Here is a 21504-nt window from a genome sequence, read left to right as displayed (position 1 = left end):
AATTGTAGAAAAAGAATAAGCTTCAGAGTTGAAAGCCAACTGTGAACCCCACACTATGTAGCTCTAGGTTTTATTAATCCCACCTAGTCTGGGAGGTAAGTAAAAATAAACTCATTTAACCAGTGAAGAACTTCAGAGGTGAAGTTACCTCCCCAAAGTCAAAGCAAATTATGTAATCATCCTTTACATATATTCAAGGAAAAGCAAGTGCATCCTGACCAATTGTCCCTAAAGGGACTTCCTGTATGTGGACCACATATAATTAGACCTTAGGCTGACATCACAAAAATAGGACAGTTTGTAGCTCATGTATTCCACTCTGGCAAGCAGCCCAGTTTCAATCCAGGTGGCCCCACCAATGACTCACTTCCTACTTTTCGCTTCAGAGGCTGGTCTTGATTAGCATGCCACCCTTTACCTAGGGTTAAGAGAAACCATGAGTCAGAATTGCTTGAGTCATTGGGCTCCACCTGCTCCCATATCTTCCTTCTACTAGCCCTCCAAAGAGACCTCAAACTGCCATTACCTTTTTGAGGTCATGTGTTGTCTCTAGAAGTGTTTGCAGCAGTTCACAACTCAATAAAAAATGAGGTTAAAAAACAGGTTAACAACAACAACAAAAACATGCACCTCATGTGTGGACCTTACTCACTGCCTCTACCGCCTACGGTATCAATTATCAGAATTAGAGATCATAATATGTTCGGCATCCCAAATGTGAAACTTTGGTACTACTATGTTCAGCATTCCAAATCTGAAACTTTGGTATTAGTATATTTGCAAGTTCCTCTCTTACCTTGCAGGTCCAGTGTGGCAATAAATTCTCTACCCCAGCAATGTCTCAGTTCCTTTATCTCCTCTTGCCTTATTTACCACTCAAGTTGGAAGCCAGCATAATTTAACAGGACTTTATAACCCTCAATCCATCCTCCAATATTGCCACTAGAGTTAACCTTTCTAAAAGGCAAAGACAGTCAGCAATTCTTTTATTTCAAAACTTATTAGCCCCTAGGACTTCCCTGGTGGTCCAGTAGTTAAGAATCAGCCTGCCAGTGCAAGGAGCATGGGTTCAATCCCTGGTCCAGAAAGATTCTGCCCACCTTGAAATAACTAAGCCCGTGCACCACAACTACTGAAGCCTGAGCACCCTAGAACCTGTGCACCACAACTAGAGAGTAGCCTCTGCTCACTCAACTAGAGAAAGCCTGAGCCCAACAATGAAGACCCAGCACAGTCAAAAATTTTTTATAAATTAAAAAAAAAAAACCTTACTGCCCCTTAGATACCTACAGGATAAAATTTAAACTTTGCCTGGACTACAAGATATTTTGTATTCAGCTCTTGACTACTTATGCTCATGAGAAGTCCAGGCAGTTCTCCTTTTGATGTTCCCAATCAAGCTGACCCCTTACCCTTCCTGGGAGACCACAGACCCACCAGTTCCTCAGCCGAGAATGCTGTCATCATTTGCACTTCACCCTTCTACTGTTCTTCCACAACCTTCTGCTATTCTTCTACTAAGAATCTGCCTGCAAGGCAGGAGACCCCAGTTCGATTCCTGGAAAGGGAAGATCTACTGGAGAAGAGACAGGCTACCCACTTCAGTATTCTTGGGCTTCCCTTGTGGTTCAGCTGGTAAGTGAAGTGAAGTGATGTGAAAATCGCTCAGTCGTGTCTGACTCTTTGCAACCCCATGGACTATACCATCCATGGAATTCTCCAGGCCAGAATACTGGAGTAGGTAGCCTTTTCCTACTTCAGGAGATCTTCCCAACCCAGGGATCAAACCCAGGTCTCTCACATTGCGGGCAGATTTTTGAGCAGCTGAACCACAAGGGAAGCCCTCAGCTGGTAAAGAATGGTTCAGATGGTAAAGAATAGGCCCGCAATGCAGGAGACCTGGGTTCAGTCCCTGGGTCGGGAAGATCCCGCAGAGAAGGGGATGGCAACCCACTCCAGTATTCTTGCCTGGAGAATTCCATGGACAGAGGAGCCTGGTGGGCTACAGTCCATGGGGTCTCAAAGAGTTGAACATGAGATGAGCGACTTAACACTTTCTTCTACTATTCCTTCAAGTTTTAGCTCAAATTTTAACTCCCCAAGAAAAACCTCTCAGCCTTTAGCCAATTTTTCAATTGCTCTATCCTCAGAATACCGTATTTATGCCATACATCATTTATCAAGTAGGATAATTTGCTGTCATGTCTATTTCCTCCACTGTGAGTTCTCAAGGACAGAAAAGGTGGTTCATCTCAATATCCAGTGTCTAGCACAATGCCTAGCAAATTGTCATATTCACTATGGAAATATTGAACGAGTTATTGAAAGACAACTGAATACTCGTAATATCACCAGAAAAGTAGCAGAATTATTTGTCTTTCTTCCTCTAAACTACTAGTTCTCAAACCTTTTTGTTTCGTGACCCCTTCATAATTTAAAACATTACTCAAAACCCCAAAGAACTGTTGTATCTGTATGTGATATCTATTGATACTTACTGTACTAAAAACTGAGAAAATTTAAAAACATTTATGATACATTTCAAAATAATAATCCATTACATTAATTGATCATATATTTGTATTAAAAATAACTATTTAAAAAAATAGAGAAGAGTGGCATTGTTTTACAAAGTAATGCTCAAAATTCTCCAACTAAGCTTCAACAGCACGTGAACTGAGAACTTCCATATGTTCAAGCTAGACTTAGAAAAGGCAGATGAACCAGAAATCAAATAGCCAACATCCACTGGATTATAGAAAAAGCTAGAGAAATTCCAGAAAAAACATCTACTTCTGCTTCGCTGACTACACTAAACCTTTGACTGTGTGGATCACAACAAACCATGGAAAATTCTTCAAGAGTGGGCTTCCCTGGTGGCTCAGCTGGTAAAGAATCTGCCTGCAATGTGGGAGACCTGGGTTCGATCCCTGGGCTGGGAAGATCCCCTGAAGAAGGGAAAGGCTACCCACTCCAGTATTCTGGCCTGGAGAATTCCATGGACTGTATAGTCCTTGGGATGACAAAGAGTCAGACACAGCTGAGCGATTTTCACTCACTTACCTGCCTCCTGAGAAACCTGCATGCAGGTCAAGAAGCAACAGTTAGAACCAGACACAGAACAACACACTGGTTCCAAATTGAGAAAGGAGTACGTCAAGGATGCATATTGTCACCCTGCTTCTTTAACTTACATGCAGAGTACATCATGAGAAATGCCAGGCTGGATGAAGCACAAGCTGGAACCAAGATTGCCACGAGAAATATCAATAACCTCAGATATGCAGATGACACCACCCTTATGGCAGAAAGCAGAGGAACTAAGAGCCTCTTGATGAAAGTGAAAGAGGAGAGTGGGAAAAGTTGGCTTAAAACTCAACATTCAAAAAATAAAGATCATGGCATCTAGTCCCATTACTTCATGGCAAACAGATGAGGAAACAATGGAAACAGTAACAGACTTTATTTTCTTGGGCTCCAAAATCACTGCGGATGGTGCTGCAGCCATGAAATTAAAAGATGCTTGCTCCTTGTAAGAAAAGCTATGACAAACATAGACGGCATATTAAAAAGCAGAGACATTACTTTGCGGACAAAGGCCCCTCCAGTCAAAGCTATGGTTTTTCCAGTAATCATGTATAGATGTGAGAGTTGGACCATAAAGAAAGCTGAGCGCTGAAGAATTGATGCTTTTGAACTGTGGTGTTGGAGAAGACTCTAGAGAGTCCCTTGGACTGCAAGGAGATCAAACTCGTCAATCCTAAAGGAAATCAACCCTGAATATCCATTGGAAGGACTGATGCTGAAGATGAAGTTCCAATTCTTTGGCCACCTGATGTGAAGAACTGACTCACTGAGAAAAGACCCTGATGCTGGGAAAGATTGAAGGCAGGAGGAGAAGGGGACGATAGAGGATGATACGGTTGGATGGCATCATCGACGCGATGGACATAAAGTTGAGTAAGCTCCGGGAGTTCGTGATGGACAGGGAAGCCTGATGTCCTGCAGTCCATGGGGTCGCAAAGAGTCGTACACGACTGAGCGACTGACCTACTACTACTAACTATCCGCCTAAACACTTAAAAACACGCACTTGCTGTAACCTGCACGCTCCTTCCGGAGAAGGCGATGGCACCCTACTCCAGTACTCTTGCCTGGAAAATCCCATGGACGGAGGAGCCTGGTAGGCTGCAGTCCATGGGGTCGCGAAGTGTCGGACACGACTGAGCGACTTCACTTTCACTTTTCACTTTCCTGCATTGGAGAAGGAAATGGCAACCCACTCCAGTGTTCTTGCCTGGAGAATCCCAGGGACGGCGGAGCCTGGTGGGCTGCCGTCTATGGGGTCGCACAGAGTCAGACACGACTGAAGGGACTTAGCTGCACCCGCAGCAGCACGCTCCTTCAAGGTACTGCGGGAAGACTCTAGTATCGCGAGATGCCGCTGAGACAGGTTAGGGTGTTAACCTGCATTGGGTTCCCAGAACCCTTAGCGAAATTCTAATCCCCTAACTGCGCATGTCGCGACGCAGGCGCAATAGACATTTCTTGACTTCCGCTGGCTTCAGGAGCTATAAATACCGATGCCGGGCGTTTTTGGGGTCTTTTCGGGAGAGACTCTCGTGGTACGCTCGTGTTTGTAGGTGAGTGGGACCAACTGCCCACTTTAGTATGATTCCGAGTCTTCGGCGTTCGTGCCAACTACAGCTACTCACAAAAAATGGGGTGAGGTGGGGTGGGGTGGGGTGGGGTGGGGTGGGGTGGGGTGGGGTGGGTCGGAGAGGCCTCGCGCGCCGCCGGTCTTGGCTGTAGCTAAGGGGTGCTGGCGACGGAACTCGCGGGCCTCCAGGACTGCCGCCCTCCACGCCGAAAAGCTTAAGTGCGCAGCGCCCTCATTTCCTAATGCGCCATTATGCCGCCTCCAGGCGTGTTAGCGTCTTCAGTCGAGTTGCAGACGGGGCATTTTGTTTGATTCGCTGATTTAGAAACGGCTCAGCTTCCACTTAGTTTTTCTTTGGCGATAATGTTTAATTTTGGATGATAGACTTATGGTCCTTAACTGTATAATCGCGTTAACTGCTTGCATTTGCTACTTAAAGTATTGTGACCAACGTGGATACCCCGGGAGGTCACTCTGCCCGGGCTCTGTCCAGGTGGCGTACGGGAGCACAGGGCTCTGCCCGGTGATGTACAGTCCCCTTCCACAGCGTTGGAGATGAAGCCGGGCCTTGAGTCTGCGCCTGCATATTCCTACGTCTTCTCAGAGTCCTGTGGACAATGACTGGGGAGAAAAACCATGCAGGAAACAGATCTCTAGAGCAATCTGTCTGGATATGGGGTGCTCCGAAGTGAGTTTTTTTAATTGTGTTAACCTGTTTTGCTGTACAGTTGGGTTAAGGTTTTCCTCTTTTGCAGCATTTCGTTTGGGATTCCAAATACAACTAGATTTGAGGTGAGTAGATCTACGAATTGCGTTTGGCCTATCGGTGTTTGCTTTTTTTAAAATTTTGTTCCACGAAATTGATTTTCACGTCTTTAATACTCGTGATAGAGGAGATTTTTATATTGCAAATGGACTAGTTTTGACAAAGTGATTTAACCAAAGTCAGCAAAGTTTTCACGCGTGAGCTGTGTAATGTGTGTATCTGCTCAGTCACGGAGAACTAAGGATTCGGGTCTATATTACAAGTGAAAATGGGCATATGCTCCAGCATACTTAAGAAAGTAACTAACAGGTAAAGCATGAAATAGTCAATAGCTAACATGAACTTGGAATTTGTGAGCAGCAGTTGATAATCTTGTGGACTTTGACTTGGTTCAAGTATAGGTGTTACATGAGATAAAGGGAAATGTAATCTCTTCAATAGTGGTACAGTAAGTCTGCTACATATCAACCTTTCTGTGAAAAGCGTTGTAGACTTATTACACCGCACTACAATATAGCCAATTCCGTGGAGTTGACAGTACTGTACAGCCCATTGCGTTAGCTGAGTGCCTAGACTAACTTCTGTGATGTTTTGATATTGTTCAGATATTCCAACGTGGATACCCCAGGAGGTCACTCTCCCTGGGCTCTGTCCAGGTGGCGTAGGGGAGCATAGGGCTCTGCCCGATGACGTACAGTCCCTTTCCACAACGTTGGAGATGAAGCTGGGCCTTGAGTCTGCGCCTGCATATTCCTACAGCTTCTCAGAGTCCTATGGACAATGACTGAGGAGACAAACCATGCAGGAAACATCCAATATACAAAAATTTTTAAAGTGAACTAAGACTGTACAAATGAATCTAATCCTTTTTTCTTTTAATGTCATTTTCAGGAGAGAAGAGCCTCACCAGCTTTGCAGTTAGCAATGCTCTGGAGTCTGTCTTTGACAGGGAAATGAGTAAAGTAAAAATTAATTCTCCAGGCAAGAATACTGGAGAGAAACCCATTCCTTTCTCCATGGGGATCTTCCTGACCCAGGGATTGAACCTAGATCCTACTGCATTGTAGATAGATTCTTTACCTTCTGAAACACCAAGTAAAGTGAGTAATACATTAATGGGAGATAAGCTTGGGAGATTTGGAAGTGTATAGGTACGATATTTAACCCCTGGAACTGCACCTTACAACCCAGCAGTTATTTAGTGTTCTGTTGCCCAGGCACTTACAGAAATTTACAAGAAATGCCAGAGACCATATGGGCAGGTCTTAGAAGGTATAGTAACCTGGAAGGCTCAAGAGATCTTTTTAGGTTTCCTATCTGGTGAAAACGTGATGTAATGACAGTAAGATATTGACCTCTCTGTCAGTCTTAAAAGTGGAAAGTAGGGATGGGATGGGGAGGGAGGTGGGTGGGGGGTCCAGGAAGGGGAACACATGTAAACCCATGGCTGATTCATGTCAATGTATGGCAAAAACTATTACAATATTGTAAAGTAATTAGCCCCCAACTAAAATAAATAAGTTTATAAATAAAAAAAAAATTTAAAAAAAAGTGGAAAGTAGGTGCCCATGAGAATGCATGTCTTAAAGAAATACATCAATTTCTAATGTAATCGTGAACTTTAATAAAGATGACTATGTATTTGTGTGGTTTTTGGGGGGTTTTGTTTTTGTCACATCATTCAGCTGGTAGAATCTTAGCCTCGACTAAGGATCAAACCCAGATTTCCCTGCAGTGAAAGCAGCCAGGGAATTCTGTGTGAGTGTTGTGTGAATCAAACTTCTTGTTCAAGCTGTGATACCTGGTAGGTTTTGCTTTAACTGAAGGTCTTGAGCTCTTGTGTTAAATATTGGCATTTGTGTACTACTACTATTGGGGAAGTGCATTCATTGCATTTGCCAAGTCCTGTCCAATTCTTTTTCACCCCCATGGACTGCAGCACATGAGGCTGCTTCTGTCTCCCAGAGTTTGCTCATACTTAATGTCCATTGTGTCAGTGATGCTATCTAACCACTTGATCTTGTTGCCCCTTTCCTCTGCCCTCAGTCTTTCCTGGAATCAGGGTCTTTTTTCCATCTGGCTACTGTATTGGAGCTTCAGCATCAGTCTTTCTAATGAATATTCAGGGTTGATTGTAACATTGTCTGGTTTGATCTTGCTGGCCAAGGAACTCATCTCCAGCACCACAGTTTGAAGGCATCAACGTTTTTTATGGTTTTACGTGAATACTGGAAAAACAAGCTTTGACAATGTGGACTTTGTTGAAAGCTTGAGTCTGTCTTTTTTTTTTTTTTATGCTGGGGTGAGAATTCAGAGGTGGTGGTGTGTCACCAGGTTGGGGACTCTTCACTACCCCATGGACAGTAGCCTGCTGGCAGGCAAGAAAACTGGAACAGGTTGCCATTTCCTATTGCAGTGGATCTTAACCCAGGGACAGAACCCATGTCTCTTGTGTCTCCTACACTGGCAAGCAGATTCTTTACCACTCTGCCACCTGGAAAGCCCACAGTGTTTAAGGTACTTGTCTATAAGTTTTATAGATTTATACTTCCCTAAATTTAAAAGATGTTGAGAGGTCCTATTCTGCTCCTCTGTCAAGGGGTGTGCTTGAGTCACAATAGAACTTTGTCAAGCCCTTTTACAGGCTGCAGCATTATGGGAAAGTCATGAGACCCTGAAGGATGGGGACTAGTGGGGAGCCACCTAGAAGGTAGAGTCTAGATCTTCAGTGCGGCCATAAAGGGAATTTTACAAGATGGGGAGGTGGAATACCTTGTTCCATTGGGGTCAGGTACAAGGGAATTTTTTAGCTTGGTGGGTTGTGGCACAAACAGGAATGTTCAGATTTAATGCCAAGAGGGTAAAAGAATAGGTTGAGTCTGCAACTTCCCAGGTTCCTCTGTCCTCCACTATCTGCCATTGGTTCAAGTTCTTGTCCGTTAAGTTGGTGGTGTCTAACCAGCTCATCCTCAGCCTCTTGGATTGCTTTAACTATGGCTCGCTATACAAGCCATTACATAAACAAATAGCAACACTTCCAGTGCTTACCTGTGCCAGATTCAGATTCTAAGTACTTGGCATATGTTAATCACAACCCCAGGGGGTGGGTATTAATTTGACTGCTTTTATGGGGAAACCCAGGAAAAGAAAAATAATTGCCCACTTCAGTTGCTCGGTCATGTCCAACTCGGCGACCCCATGAATCGCAGCACACCAGGCCTCCCTGTCCATCACCAACTCCCGGAGTCTACCCAAACCCATGTCCATGAGTTGGTGATGCCATCCAGCCATCTCATTCTCTCGTCCCCTTCTGCCCTCAATCCTTCCCAGCATCGGTCCTTTCCAATGAGTCAACTCTTCACATGAGGTGGCCAAAGTATTGGAGTTTCAGCTTCAACATCAGTCCTTCCAATGAACACCCAGGACTGATTTCCTTTAGGATGGACTGGTTGGATCTCCTTGCAGTCCAAGGGACTCTCAAGAGTATTCTCCAACACCACAGTTCAAAAGCATCAATTCTTCAGCGCTCAGCTTTCTTCACCGTCCTAATCTCACATCCATACATGACTACTGGAAAAACCATAGCCTTGACTAGACGTACCTTTGTTGGCAGAGTAATGTCTCTGCTTTTCAATACGCTATCTAGGCTGCTCATAACTTTCCAAGGAGTAAGCGTCTTTTAATTTCATGGCTGCAATCACCATCTGCAGTGATTTTGGAGTCCAGAAAAATAAAGTCTGACACTTTCCACTGTTTCCCCATCTATTTCCCATGAAGTGATGGGACCAGATGCCATGATCTTAGTTTTCTGAATGTTGAGCTTTAAGCCAACTTTTTCACTCCTCTTTCACTTTCATCAAGAGGCTCTTTAGTTCTTCGCTTTCTGGAAGTGGACTGGTCCTCTATTTGTATTGCCAGGGTTGGCCCTGTGTCCAGTTCACATTTTGGCCTCATTCCCACAAATGCTTTTGGATTGTAGATGCGCAATAAATCTGAATAGTGTTTTTAGTATAAATTCTCAGGATAGGGCAGGGTTCTAGGTGGGATTTCATCCAGTATCCAAGTCTCAGTTCAGTTAATCTGTTCAGTCGTGTCTGACTCTGCAACCCCATGGACTGCAGCACGCCAGGCTACCCTGTCCATCACCCAACTCCTGGAGCTTGCCTATGATCTTGGGCAAGCTACTTAACTTCTTACTGCCTGAGTCCATGTACTCTTGCATAGACTGTATGCATACACGCTGAATTGTGTCTTACTGACCCCATGGACTCTAGCCTGCCAAGCAAGCTCCTCTGTCTATCAGATTTCCTAAGCAAGAATACTGAAGTGAGTTGCCATTTCCTTCTCCAGGGGATCTTCCCAACCTAGAGATCAAACCCATGTCTCCTACATTGACAGGCGGATTCTTTACCAACTGCGCCACCTGGGAACCATGGGGACACTAAAAGTACCTACTTGGATTTGTAAGTGTTAATGTTTGTAGAAAACTTAATCTGCTAAGTACAATGAACCTGTAGGAAAATTCTCTGACTTAAAAGCAAACAACTAGGGACTTCATAAAGTGCTCTAAAGTGCTGTTTGAGTGCAGCACTTTAACAGCATAATGTTTAAGGATTTGAAATAGCTCAGCTGGAATTCCATCACCTCCTCTATTGTTCATAGTAATGCTTCCTAAGGCCCAACTTGACTTCACATTGCAGGATGTCTGGCTCTATGTGAGTGACCACACCAATTGATCCATTCAGTTTTACTGAATAAAGTCTTAGCACCAAAAGTAAACTGCCTACTAAATCAAGCTCTGTTTCACTGGGAACCCTACCTATCCATGAGAGAAAGAGGGAGATGCAGGGATTAGTACCCTCCAAGATCAGCTTATGACCAACCTAGATAGCATATTAAAAAGCAGAGACACTACTTTGCCAACAAAGGTCCATCTAGTCAAGGCTATGGTTTTTCCAGTGGTCATGGATGGATGTGAGAGTTGGACGGTGAAGAAAGCTGAGCACCAAAGAATTGATGCTTTTGAACTGTGGTGTTGGAGAAGACTCTTGAGAGTCCCTTGGACTGCAAGAAGATCCATCCAGTCCATCCTAAAAGAGATCAATCCTGGGTGTTCATTGGAAGGACTGATGTTGAAGCTGAAACTCCAATACTTTGGCCACCTCATGCGAAGGGTTGACTCATTGGAAAGAACCCTGATACCAGGAAGGATTGGGGGCAGGAAGAGAAGGGGACGACAGAGGATGAGATGGCTGGATGGCATCACCAACTCGATGGACATGGGTTTGGGTAGACTCCGGGAGTTGGTGATGGATAGGGAGGCCTGGCGTGCTGCGATTCATGGGGTCGCAAACAGTCGGACACGACTGAACGACTGAACTGAACTGAAGATCAGCTAAGTAGGAAATAGCAGGGCAGGATTTGAACCCATCTCCAAAACTGTATCAAGATATACTACTAACTTTGAACAAGGCAGTGTGGTAAGGTATGTACATTACTTCTTCTAGTACTCCATGCACCCCTGTAAAGTAGGTACAGTGTTTGCCCATTTTGCAGTGGAGACTGAACTTGGAGTTGAAGAACTTGCCCAAATTATATAGCCAGTAAGTGGCAAAGCATGCATCTGAGCAAGAAAGTTGACTGCAGAATGTGTACTCAAACTACATCATACCATGCCTCAGGAAGTGTTAGCTGTTTTCACCTTTTGTATTCAGCTAGTTAGTACCCACTAGGGGACTGGAATGCAAAAGTAGGAAGTCAGGAAACACCTGGCGTTAACAGGCAAATTTGGCCTTGGAGTACAGAATGAAGCAGGGCAAAGGCTAATAGAGTTTTGCCAAGAGAACGCACTGGTCATAGCAAACACTCTCTTCCAACAACACAAGAGAAGACTCTACACATGGACGTCACTAGATGGCCAACACCGAAATCAGATTGATTATATTCTTTGCAGCCAAAGATGGAGAAGCTCTATACAGTCAGCAAAAACAAGACCGGGAGCGGACTGTGGCTCAGATCATGAACTCCTTGCCAAATTCAGACTTAAATTGAAGAAGTAGGGAAAACCACTAGACCATTCAGGTCTGACCTAAATCAAATTCCTCATGATTATACAGTGGAAGTGACAAATAGATTTAAGGGACTAGATCTGATAGAGTGCCTGATGAACTATGGACAGAGGTTCGTGACATTGTACAGGAGACAGGGATCAAGACCATCCCCATGGAAAAGAAATGCAAAAAAGCAAAATGGCTGTCTGAGGAGGCCTTACAAATAGCTGTGAAAAGAAGAGAAGGGAAAAGCAAAGGAGAAAAGGAAAGATATTCCCATTTGAATGCAGAGTTCCAAAGAATAGCAAGGAGAGATAAGAAAGTCTTCCTCAGCGATCAATGCAAAGAAATAGAGGAAAACAACAGAATGGGAAAGACTAGAGATCTCTTCAAGAAAATTAGAGATACCAAGGGAACATTTCATGCAAAGATGGGCTTGATAAAGGACAGAAATGGTATGGACCTAACAGAAGCAGAAGATATTAAGAAGAGGTGGCAAGAATATACAGAAGAACTGTACAAAAAAGATCTTCACGACCCAGTCAATCATGATGGTGTGATCACTCACCTAGAGCCAGACATCCTGGAATGTGAAGTCAAGTGGGCCTTAAAAAGCATCACTACAAACAAAGCTAGTGGAGATGATGGAATTCCAGTTGAGCTATTTCAAATCCTCAAAGATGATGCTGTGAAAGTGCTGCACTCAATATGCCAGCAAATCTGGAAAACTCAGCAGTGGCCACAGGTCTGGAAAAGGTCAATTTCATTCCAATCCCAAAGAAAGGCAATGCCAAAGAATGCTCAAACTACCACACAATTGCACTCATCTCACATGCTAGTAAAATAATGCTCAAAATTCTCCAAGCCAGGCTTCAGCAATACGTGAGCCATGAACTTCCAGATGTTCAAGCTGGTTTTAGAAAAGGCAGAGGAACCAGAGATCAAATTGCTAACATCCGGTGGATCATCGAAAAAGCAAGAGAGTTCCAGAAAAACATCTATTTCTGCTTTATTGACTATGCCAAAGCCTTTGACTGTGTGGATCACAATAAACTGTGGAAAATTCTGAAAGAGATGGGAATACCAGACCATCTGACCTGTCTCTTGAGAAACCTGTATGCAGGTCAGGAAGCAACAGTTAGAACTGGACATGGAACAACAGACTGGTTCCAAATAGGAAAAGGAGTACGTCAAGGCTGTATATTGTCACCCTGCTTATTTAACTTCTATGCAGAGTACATCATGAGAAATGCTGGGCTGGAAGAAGCACAAGCTGGAATCAAGATTGCCGGGAGAAATACCAATAACCTCAGATATGCAGATGACACCACCCTTATGGCAGAAAGTGAAAAAGAACTCAAGAGCCTCTTGATGAAAGTGAAAGAGGAGAGTGAAAAAGTTGACTTAAAGCTCAACATTCAGAAAACTAAGGTCATGGCATCTGGTCCCATCACTTCATGGGAAATAGATGGGGAAACAGTGCAAATAGTGTCAGACTTTTTTTGGGGGGGCTCCAAAATCACTGCAGATGGTGACTGCAGCCATGAAATTAAAAGACACTTACTCCTTGGAAGGAAGGTTATGACCAACCTAGATAGCATATTGAAAAGCAGAGACATTACTCTGCCAACAAAGGTCTGTCTAGTCAAGGCTATGGTTTTTCCAGTAGTCATGTACGGATGTGAGAGTTGGACTATAAAGAAAGCTGAGCACCAAAAAATTGATGCTTTTAAACTGTGGTGTTGGAGAAGACTCTTGAGAGTCCCTTGGACTGCAAGAAGATCCATCCAGTCCATCCTAAAAGAGATCAATCCTGGGTGTTCATTGGAAGGACTGATGTTGAAGCTGAAACTCCAATACTTTGGCCACCTCATGCGAAGGGTTGACTCATTGGAAAGGACCCTGATACCAGGAAGGATTGGGGGCAGGAAGAGAAGGGGATGACAGAGGATGAGATGGCTGGATGGCATCACCGACTCGATGGACATGGGTTTGGGTAAACTCCGGGAGTCGGTGATGGACAGGGAGGCCTGGCGTGCTGCGATTCATGGGGTCGCAAACAGTTGGACACGACTGAGCGACTGAACTGAACTGATACCATAAAATCTGTCTCAGTTGTAACAAATTATCAATCTGCTATGTCCCTGGGTCTACTTGACTCTGGAAAATATCAATACTTAGACATTACTTTGCCAACAAAGGTCTGTCTAGTCAAAGCTATGGTTTTTCCATCAGTCATGTGTGGATGTGAGAGTTGGACTATAAAGAAAGATGAGTGCCAAAGAATTGATGCTTTTGAACTGTGGTGTTGGAGAAGACCCTTGAGAGTTCCTTGGACTGCAAGGAGATCCAACAAGTCCATCCTGAAGGAAATCAGGTTTGAATATTCATTGGAAGGACTGACGTAGAAGCTGAAACTCCAATACTTTGGCCACCTGATGTGAAGAACTGACTCATTCGAAAAGACCCTGATGCTGGGAAAGATTGAAGTGGGAGGAAAAGCGGATGACAGAGGATGAGATTGTTGGATGGCATCACCAACTCAGTGGACATGAGTCTGAGAAAACTCTGGGAGTTGGCAATGGACATTGAGGCCTGGCATGCTGCAGTCCATGGGGTCGCAAAGAGTCGGATACGACTGAGCAACTGAACTGAGATAAACATGAGTGCAGTTTCCTAAGGAGTGAGAGCCCTTCCTGGCTGTTAACCTCTATCTTTCACCACTTTCTGTCTTTGTGTACATCTTTCCCTCTGATGGATGGAATCTTAGTTCCCCAAGCAGGGATCAAATCCAGGCCCACATGCAGTGGAAGAGTGGAGTCTTCGCCACTGTACTGCCAAGAAAGTCCCAGAACCTGTATCTTTATGAAGATACCTGACATTTGATGATGATTTGCCACGTGCTAGGCATTCTTTAAGCCTTAAAACAGCCCTATATATGCAGGGACTTTTTTTATATCCATGTTATAAAAAAGGAAGACAATCAAGGTTAGATTAGTTCCCCAAAGTCACACATCTTTAGATGAAGGTTCAACCACCACCCTTACCTCCCTTTCCCCTAAGGACCCAGAATGGCCTCTCTTGAAGGGAGGGTGGGCTCCTTGAGCGTTCCATACTGATAACATTATTATCATTCTAATGTGATTATTTTTTTACTTGATGTCCATCTAAACTGCTAGTTGAGTTATCCTCAAAGAATGGGATGCTTGGCACATAGCAAACACTGGTTGATGACTTTGTTTTTCTGTGTTCTACTTCATTGATTTCTGTTTTGATCTTTATTATGTTCTTTCTTCTATTTCCTGGTTTCCTAAGGTAGAAGCTGAGGTGATTAATTTAAGACCTTTCCTTTTTTTCTGTTACAGGCATTTAGTGCTTTGAGTTTCCCCTAAATACTGCTCTGGCAATATTTCACAAGTGAAAAACAAAAGAAACAATATTTCACAAGTTCTGCTATGTTCTCTTTTCATTTAATTCAGTTCAAAATACTCTCAAATGCTGCTGTGATTTCTTCTTTGATCTGTGGGCTACTTAAAAGTACATGTTTATTGTTCATATTTTTGTTTGTTTAGGCCACACCACAGGGCTTGCAGTTTCCCACCAGGGACTGAACCCAGGCCATGGCAGTGAAAATGCTGAGTCCTAACCACTAGACCCCCAGGGAATTCCAAAAGTGTATTTTTAAATAATTGGGAGTTTTTCAAAGATCTTTCAGTTCTTTGTTTCTACTTTCCATTGTGGCCTGAGTATATACTTTGTTTGATTGAATCTTTTCAAATTTAACAAGACTTTTTCTAAAACCCAGTATGTTGGGAATTGTTTCATGTGCACTCAGGAGGCATGAGTATGTTACTGTCTGAAAAAATCGAGGTGGAATGTGAAAGATGAAGTATTCTGTAAATGTCAATCAGTTCAAATCCATTGAAAGTGTTGTTCAAGTCTATCCTGGCTGGTTTTCTTCCTACCTATCAGTAATATTGAGAGTAAGGTATTGAAATGTCCACCTGTCTTTGTGGATTTGTCTATTTCCTCTAGAAGTTCTGTCAGTGTTTGCTACACGTATTTGGGACCTCTGTTATTAGTTGCATATATTTAGGATTGTGCATTTTGATTTTCTTCTTTACCATAGGGAAAGTACCTTCTTTTTAAAAATTTTTAATTGGAGGATAATTGCTTTACAATGTTGACTTGGTTTGTCATACAACAACGTGAATCAGCCATAAGTGTACATATGTCCCTGCTCTCTTGAACCTTCCTCTCATGCCCCCTCACCCAAACCCACTCCTCTAAGTTGTCACAGAGAACCAGGTTGAGCTCCCTGTGTTAATACAGCAACTTCCCACTAGCTATCTATTTTACATATGGTAATTCCCAGGTAATGGAAATGATAAAGAATCCACCTGCCAATGCAGGAGAAGCAAGAGATGCAGTTTCGATCCCTGGGTTGGGAAGATCCCCTGGAGGAGGAAATGGCAACCCACTCTAGTATTCTTGCCTGGGAAATCCCATGGACAGAGGAGCCTGGCGGGCTATAGTCCACGGGGTTGCAAAAGACTTGGCAACTAAACAACAACAACAATGTATATGCTTCAATGCTCCTCTCTCAATTCCTCCCTCTCCCTCCCCCGCTGTGTCCACAAGTCTGATCTCTGTGTCTGCATCTCTATTCCTGCCCTGCAAATAGGTTCATCAGTATCACTTTTCCAGATTCCATATATATGCATTAATATACGATATTTGTTTTTCTCTGACTTACTTCACTCTGTATAACAGACTCTAGGTTCATCCACCTCACTACAACTGACTCAAATACCTTCTTTGTTTTAATAATACTCTGCTCTAAAATTTACTTTGCTGTTAATATAGCTGCTCCAGCTTTCTTTTGACTACTGTTACTAGAGTCTCTTTTTCTGTCTTTTTACTTTTAATCTATTTGTGTAGAGTTGACCCTTGACCAACAAAGGGGTGCTCCTGTATCGGCCCTCCGTATCTGTGACTCTGCAACTTTGGGTTTAACCAACCTCCGATTGTGTGGTACTACAGTACATAGTTCATATTTATTGAAAAATATCTGAGTATAAGTGGACCTGTGCAGTTCAAAAGTATTGTTCAAGGGTCAACTGTGTTTGTTTCTGTTCAATGTGTGTTTCTTGTAGGCAGTGTGTCGTTGGGTCTTGCTTTTTCTGTTTATTATGACAATCTCTGTCTTATTTGGAGTGCTCAAACCACGTTTCTTTTTCTTTTTTCTCTTATTCCATTCTTTTTTTTCTGTGGTGGCTCTTCATTGCTGCACTCAGGCTTTCTCTAGTTGCGGCTAGCGGGGGCTACTTTTTGTTGCAGCTCAAGGGTGTTTCATCGTGGTGGCTTCTCTTGTTGTGGAGCACAGGCTCTAGGGCACACAGGCTTCAGTAGTAGAGGCTCGTGGGCTCTAGAGCACAGGCTTAGTAGCTGTGGTACACAGGCTAAGTTGCTCCACTGCATGTGGGATCTTCCCGGACCGGGGATCCAACTGCCATCCCTTGCATTGCAAGGAGGATTCTTAACCACTGGAACACCAGGGAAGCCTCCAGACCACGTTTATTTTTTATCACACATCTGTTGGCTTATAGTTTATGGTTCGAACATTTTTTAGCCATTATTTCTTCATATATTTTCTTCAAAAAACAAAAAGCATTTTATTTATTTATTTGGCTTCTCTGGGTCTTAGTTGTGGCATGAGGGCTCTTAGTTCCCTGACCAGGGATTGATTGAACTGGCCTCCTGCATTGACAGCATGGAATTCCAGCCACTGGACCACCAGGGAAGTTCCCTCTTCAGTTCAGCTCAGTTCAGTCGCTCAGTTGTGTCCGACTCTTTGCGACTCCATGAATTGCAGCACGCCAGGCCTCCCTGTCCATCACCAACTCCCGGAGTCTACCCAAACCCATGTCCATTGAGTCAGTGATGCCATCCAACCATCTCATCCTCTGTCGTCCCCTTCTCCTCCTGCCCCCAGTCCTACCCAGCATTAGGGTCTTTTCCAATGAGTCAACCCTTCGCATGAGGTGGCCAAAGTATTGGAGTTTCAGCTTCACCATCAGTCCTTCCAATGAACACCCAGGATTGATCTCCTTTAGGATGGGCTGGTTGGATCTCCGTGCAGTCCAAGGGACTCTCAAGAGTCTTCTCCAACACCACAGTTCAAAAGCATCAATTCTTCGGCGCTCAGCTTTCTTCACCGTCCAACTCTCACATCCATACATGACCACTGGAAAAACCATAGCCTTGACTAGACGGACTTTTGTTGGCAAAGTAATGTCTCTGCTTTTCAATATGCTATCTAGGTTGGCCATAACCTTCCTTCCAAGGAGTAAGCATCTTTTAATTTCATGGCTGCAATCACCATCAGCAGTGATTTTGGAGCCCCCAAAAATAAGTCTGACACTGTTTTCACTGTTTCCCCATCTATTTCCCATGAAGTGATGGGACCAGATGCCATGATCTGAGTTTTCTGAATGTTGAGCTTTAAGCCAACTTTTTCACTCTCCTCTTTCACTTTCATCAAGAGGCTCTTGAGTTCTTTTTCACTTTCTGCCATAAGGGTGGTGTCATCTGCATATCTGAGGTGATTGATATTTCTCCCGGCAATCTTGATTCCAGCTTGTGTTTCTTCCAGCCCAGCATTTCTCATGATGTACTCTGCATAGAAGTTAAATAAGCAGGGTGACAATATACAGCCTTGACGTACTCCTTTTCCTATTTGGAACCAGTCTGTTGTTCCATGTCCAGTTCTAACTGTTGCTTCCTGACCTGCATACAGGTTTCTCAAGAAACAGGTCAGATGGTCTGGTATTCCCATCTCTTTCAGAATTTTCCATAGTTTATTGTGATCCACACAGTCAAAGGCTTTGGCATAGTCAGTAAAGCAGAAATAGATGTTTTTCTGGAACTCTCTTGCTTTTTCGATGATCCATCGGATGTTGACAATTTGATCTCTGGTTCCTCTGCCTTTTCTAAAACCAGCTTGAACATCTGGAAGTTCATGGCTCACGTATTGCTGAAGCCTGGCTTGGAGAATTTTGAGCATTATTTTACTAGCATGTGAGATGAGTGCAATTGTGTGGTAGTTTGAGCATTCTTTGGCATTGCCTTTCTTTGGGATTGGACCGAAAACTGACCTTTTCCAGACCTGTGGCCACTGCTGAGTTTTCCAGATTTGCTGGCATATTGAGTGCAGCACTTTCACAGCATCACCTTTGAGGATTTGAAATAGCTCAACTGGAATTCCATCACCTCCACTAGCTTTGTTCGTAGTGATGCTTTCTAAGGCCCACTTGACTTCCCTCTTCATATATTTTCTATTCCTACTTCCTCCTTATTTTCAAGGTCTCCAGTTACCTATAGAGTAGGCCACTTATTAAAGTTATTCCATAGTTCACTCATACTATTTTCACTTAAAAAGTTTTTCTATGTTTCATTTTGGGTAGTTTCTTTTGCTGTGCACGAGGTTCACTAATCACTGCTTTTCCAATATCTAGTCTGTTATTAATCCCATCCAGTATATTTGTCATCTTAGATATTATCAAGAAGTTCACTTTGGATGTTTTTATATCTTCCATGTCTCTACCTAACTTTTGGACATATGGAATACAGTTAAAATAAGTTTTAATATTATTCACTTCTAATTCTATCATCTCTGTCATTTCTAGGTCAGATTCAATTGATTGTCTTCCTTACTATGGTTTATGTTCAGTAAATAAAATACAACAATAATAGAGTGAAAAATTAAAATTAATATTTATGTTCAAAGAAGAAAAGATAAATGGGGCCAAAGAAGGCTTCATGGAGATGGCAAATAAAATTTAGCCTTAAATATATGTATCTGATATATATGTAAAAATCAAATATATATATATATATCAAGAATTCAACTAGACAGGAAAGAAGGCACTAGTAGGAAAGGTGAGAAAGGTAAGAAAGCAGGAATGAGCATGGGCATGTTGAGAGGACAGTGCAGAGGCCAAGGGGGAGATGAGAAAACAGCAGCTTGGGGCATTTGGTGCTCCTAGCACAGCACTGAAGAAATACGTAAGTCTTCAGACTTAGAAAATGAGCTTATGGTTGCTGGGGAGAAGGATGCGGGGAAAGGATAGCTAGGGAGTCTGGGATGAACATGCACACACTGCTATATTTAAGATGGGTAACCAACAAGGTCCTACTGTATACAGAGAATTCTGCTCAATGTTATGTGGCAGCCTGGATGGGAGGGGAGTTTGGGGGAGAATGGATACATGTGTATATATGGCTGAGTCTCCTCACTGTTAACCTGAAACTGTGAAACATTGTTAATCAGCTATATTCCAATACAAAATAGTTAAAAAAAGAAATATGTGAATCTTTACAGATTTTTAAGCAAGTCGAAGTCTCATAGTCATGATTTAGGGAGACTAACTTGGGGATCTTGGAATGAAATGAAGGCCAGGAGGGTGCTGCTTTAGACCAGAGCGGCAGAAATAAAACATGGAGAGGAGAGGGAAGAGCCAGGAAAGATGTTGAAGTTTAAGAAACTTTTAACCTTGGCTTGAAGGATGAAGGGTGGTGGTGGGGGTCTTCATCCATGGAAAATGAGGCTTATTTGGTGTATTGAGTCTTCTGCATAGAGCCCTAAGACTAAAACCTAGCGTAGAGGTCAGTACCAGACAGACCAGATGGGCTGTCCTCTCAGTTAAAAGGTGGTGGCTCAGCCCCGAACAAGATTTCTGAACTCCTTCTACCACTTAGTATCGTGACCCCAGACAACCTGCTTAACGTCTTTGAACCGCATTTTTTTCATTTTCCAACTGTCAAGAGTTTTGTGAGGAACAAATGAACTAATGGACGGATGTGTGTCTGAAGTTGAAGTTAGAGGTTTTACAAAATAGGTAATACTTATTTTTATAATTACATCAAGCCATGTGAATGAATAAGATCTTGGAGGAAGACAGCAGAGACAGAGATCCCAGGGTTCAAACTTGGAGGAATTTCACAGCATATCATCCAAAAGGGGAGTCTGTGATGGAGGCAGAAGTAAACTTGAGGAGGTAAGAAACCTTGAAAATGGGGAGTGCTTTGGGGTGGGCTCTGTATGGAAGAAATTCAGCTGGTAAACGCTCATCAGGCGCTTCCCTGGTGGCTCAGATGGTTAAAAAATAATTTTTTTTTTTAAATCTGCCTGCAATGTAGGAGACCTGGGTTCAATCCCTGGGTTGGGAAGATACCCTGGAGGAAGAAATGGCAACCCACTCTAGTATTTTTGCCTGAGAAATCCCAGGGACAGAGGAGCCTGGTGGGCTACAGTTCATGGGGTCACCAAGAGTCGGACACAGCTGAGCGACTAACACTTTCACTTCAAACACTCATCAAAAGTGTCCATCTAGAGTCCAGGAATGATAGCATGACTTTCAGAGTCAAGAGTCTACATGAAATGGAGAAAACATCCTTCTGCAGAGGTCACTCCTTTGACCTGGGAAACCCCCAGACACAATGAAAAGGCCTGAAAGGTGACCACAGGGAACTTGAAATCCTGAAGAACTGTTTGAATCCATCCTGAAGAAGGAGCATGTTAACAAGAGCAGGGTAGGCAGCTAGCGTTTTCCATCACTAGCTCCCAACCTCAGTTCACACCCTCCTCTTCTTTCTTATCTGGCCTCCATGCCTCACTCTTGGTTTCCCCTCTGCCCAAGGCCCAAGCCCGTTCTCCATTTGTTTTGTTCCAAAACAAAAATCTGTTCCCATCACTCATGTGCTCAGATCCCTTCCAGAGTTCCCCATGTCCCCAGGATAGAGGCGGTCTCCTTAGACAGACGAAATCGCTAAGTCCCTCTCATGGCACCCTCTGCCCCCAGTCCGACTTTGGCAGTTTTCCCAACCCACCAGAGGCTCTCATTGCTCCCTGTCCTCGCAAGGATGCTTCTCCTAGGATGCCGTGCCCTCTTGGGCTTAACCTGGAAAGCCTTCGTTAAGTCCCAGCTGAGCTGGATAACCCTGTGCGTACCCTTGTCACAACAGCC

General features: G+C 43.5%; 1 protein-coding gene and 2 non-coding genes across 36 annotated transcripts in view; all 3 read left to right on the top strand.

Moving 5' to 3' along the window:
- Window positions 1-4539: 4539 nt before the first annotated feature.
- RCC1 (regulator of chromosome condensation 1) overlaps window positions 4540-21504 on the top strand; it is a 37024-nt gene continuing 20059 nt past the window's right edge. For 14 of the 34 annotated variants that reach the window (XR_014080996.1, XR_014080987.1, XR_014080986.1 and 11 more), the window contains exons 1-2: window positions 8079-8136; window positions 20406-20535. The gene's annotated coding sequence lies outside the window, so the exon portion shown is untranslated. Of the gene's footprint in view, window positions 4644-5415; window positions 5453-6317; window positions 6527-8078; window positions 8137-9776; window positions 9890-20405; window positions 20536-21504 lie in introns of those variants that run through there. The other 20 variants (XR_014080998.1, XR_014080999.1, XR_014081001.1 and 17 more) reach the window with 3 other exon arrangements.
- LOC145543942 (small nucleolar RNA SNORA73 family) lies at window positions 5108-5311 on the top strand. Its single transcript, XR_014081179.1, has one exon. It is a non-coding gene; the product is annotated as a small nucleolar RNA SNORA73 family (small nucleolar RNA).
- Window positions 6037-6240, top strand: LOC145543941 (small nucleolar RNA SNORA73 family). The gene has a single exon (XR_014081178.1). It is a non-coding gene; the product is annotated as a small nucleolar RNA SNORA73 family (small nucleolar RNA).

This window comes from Giraffa tippelskirchi, chromosome 3, assembly GCF_054371585.1.
Source record: "Giraffa tippelskirchi isolate mGirTip1 chromosome 3, T2T-mGirTip1v1.2.pri, whole genome shotgun sequence".
Lineage (NCBI taxonomy): Eukaryota > Metazoa > Chordata > Mammalia > Artiodactyla > Giraffidae > Giraffa > Giraffa tippelskirchi.
This window is presented reverse-complemented; position numbering and strand designations above follow the sequence as displayed.